Genomic DNA, 3,125 nt, shown 5'->3' with positions numbered 1-3,125 from the left:
TTTTTTTGTGTAACAATTAAATAAGAGCAATCTACATTAACATTGCAAATGCTCTAAGGCTTTGACTGTAACACCTACCGACCAATCCCGGAGAACCAGACGGTGGATGCCACAATCGGTGCCGGAGCACCATCTTATGTCACTATAAAAGCTAGATCACAAATTAGAAGTGGTTAAATTTTCATAAGGAGGCAAGTAATTAACATTTTGTTTTTTTTTTTTTTTTTTACAAAAATAATGTTTAAGGAAATTCCTACGAAAATTTCGCAAGAGTTTCCCCTAAAAATTAACTTGCCACACAAAGAAAATATACACACTTCCAATTTTCTCCAAACCCCCAAAACTCCAATTCAACACAACATACCACAAGCACTTCTAAATATCCATCAACATACGCATAATATTCGAAACACATTCTTTTCAAGGAATCTATAATCATCATACACCAAAAATATAATAAGATGTTATTTCCTTAAATAATCATAACTCTTAATACATGACAAACTTATTATATCCAACCTTTACAGCACAATATTTATATACATGCCAAAAATCACCATTTACAAAATATCCTACCCAAAATGTGATATCTACTCTGATGCTCGTCCTCTGGTCTTGAAGAACACCCTCCGCTCCTAACCTGCGCGTGATAAAAATCAACGCGCTGAGTGGAAGACTCAGTGGTGCTAAATAACCAACAATTTAATTAACAATAATAGCCAAGGCAAAACTTAAATTACTCAACTATATAAATACAGAAATCGCATTCATTCAATTCAAATACTTTGAAAGCAATGAGAAGATTATAAATACAAATATGTCTTCATTCTTTTATAGCAACAATAAAATTTCATTTTTCGTTAAGGCTCATACTCATGCAGAATGAACATAAGCAGATTTGATCGTGGCCTATGTTAGCGCCACCCTCATCACATACTCGTGGCCTATGAAAGCACCACCGTGGCCTATGAAAGCACCACCCCCATCACACAATCGTGGCCTATGAAAGCAGCACCGTGGCCTATGAAAGCACCACCCCATCACACAAATAAGCGCGTCCGCCTATTTATAAGGGCTGATAACCCTAGCATATGATCATAGCTTCACAATAAGAAAATCCATCTCATCATACCACGTCTCAATCATGCATAGTAGAGCCCAAATCAAAATCATTCTTTCACAAAAGCAATAATTCTTAGTCAAAACCTCTTCATTTAGTACTCATCAGTTCAAAATTTTTACTCAAAACACTATAGATGTATATATACTTAAGATAGTATAAAAGTACATAAATCAAGAACTTTTCAGCATTTTCATAAACTTGACCTTTGCAGGGTTTTTAACACATAAGTTGACTTATGGGTCTCCAAATTGAATGAAATCAGGTTCATTAGAAAGCTAAGACAAAATTCTACAAATGTTTAGAAGGGACCACAGCCCAGATCACACCGTAAGATAGCAAACAAAAGCTCAGAACACAGACCAACAGATCAGACCTGATTCAGCAGAACCAAGTCCAATGTTTCTTGAATTCCTACTTCACCAAACACTCAAATGAAACCAATCCAGAACGAGAGAATTCTCAAGAAATAGGGCAACAACTTTTATGAAGAACTCAGAACCTAATCTTGTCATTATAGTGGTCAAAATGGGCACTCAATTTAGTAATGCATGTGGCCCGACACAACAGAGTCAGTTTGGGTGTTTCAGCCATAAGTTGAGCTATGTATATCCAATTTGGACACAAGAGGATGGGTTGGAAAGATAAGAAGTAAAGCTATAACTTTTATGAAGAACATAAAACGTTATTTTGCCATTTGAGTGGTCAAAATGGACAATCATTTCGGATAGATAGGTAAGACATCATAACAGAACCAGTTTTGGTATTTAAATCATAAGTTGAGCTACAAGTATTGGAATTAGACATAAGAATATGTTTTGGAAAGCTGAGAAATAGAGCTACAACTTTCATGAAGAAGTCAGAAACAAATGGGAAGTATAAAGGGGTCAAAAATGAGTTCTAATCCCACGGCAGAACACATCTCACATTAAAATTCAGCAATTTCAACAAAACATACAAAGTTCCCAACATATATTCAAAACCCTAACCATGTAAAAACAACTTAAACAAGTGAAATTATGATTGCACTAACCTTATTAACAAGCTTGAAAAAGCTTGGAAAGCCTTACTCCTTGGCTTTCTCTTTACCCTTTGAGGATGGTTCTCCAACCTCTTCAAAGCATGAAAAATCAACATTACAAGCAAAACTTGACAAAAGAAATAGTTGGAGCATGATTTAATGCATCAATAACATATCTAAACCATGAATTCTACTTAACAATTCACAAAACTCAAAAACCACAACTTACTTGCTTCAATGGTAACTTCACTTCTCTTTGCTTTTAATCACCAAACTCAACTTCTACTTCTTAATTCTTAAGGATTAAGTACTAATCTATGGTTTAATTAGGTAGTTTGGTGGTAAATTTGGAGGTAAGAAAATGAAGAAAATGAAAGACGAAGGAAGAAGATGGAAATGGCGTGGAGAAGAGAAGAGAAGAAAACAAAACGTGTTGTGGTGTTACTTTAAGTGCCAAAGTCAAATTTGACTTCCAAATTTCATGTCAAATGTGTGGCTAAGATCAAGTCCTAAGTAATCTCATCCAATGGCTCTAAATATTCCTCAAATAAATCTCTTCTACTTCTTATTTAACTCCACCAATTAATTAAATGAACTCCACTAAAATAATTCCTCATTTATTTCTTAATATACCACACTAGAAATATTATGCATTTAATACATAAACTTTCCAAAAATATTCATTAAATATTTTCTACCCACCTAAATCATGCAAACATGCTCCAAAAATAGTAAATAAAATATTAACTATGCATAGTAATTTTTTCGGACTAAAATAATACCAAGTCCCGGATCGATGGTACTATTCACAGACCGGTAAATCACTATTACCGACACTAAAAGAAAAATCAGTCTGTTACATTGACAGTAATTGGAAATTGCTACCTTCGTAATAACCGAGATGGCCTTGATGAACATGCCTTCCTCATCCTTAAACAATGCATGATAGTCCGCAAATCCAAAATTATTAAAGCTGGCTCCATC

General features: G+C 34.4%; 1 long non-coding RNA gene across 1 annotated transcript; it reads right to left on the bottom strand.

The window, feature by feature from the left end:
• Positions 1-519: 519 nt before the first annotated feature.
• Positions 520-2,529, bottom strand: LOC149493649 (uncharacterized). The gene is made up of 3 exons (XR_016322420.1): positions 2,371-2,529; positions 2,154-2,233; positions 520-640 (listed from the first exon to the last, which is right to left on the bottom strand). It is a non-coding gene; the product is annotated as an uncharacterized LOC149493649 (long non-coding RNA).
• Between the last annotated feature and the right edge of the window lie 596 nt (positions 2,530-3,125).

The sequence above is a fragment of the Jatropha curcas genome, chromosome 9 (assembly GCF_041381405.1).
Source record: "Jatropha curcas cultivar XTBG-Jc1 chromosome 9, XTBG_Jcur_1.0, whole genome shotgun sequence".
Taxonomy (NCBI): Eukaryota; Viridiplantae; Streptophyta; class Magnoliopsida; order Malpighiales; family Euphorbiaceae; genus Jatropha; species Jatropha curcas.
This window is presented reverse-complemented; position numbering and strand designations above follow the sequence as displayed.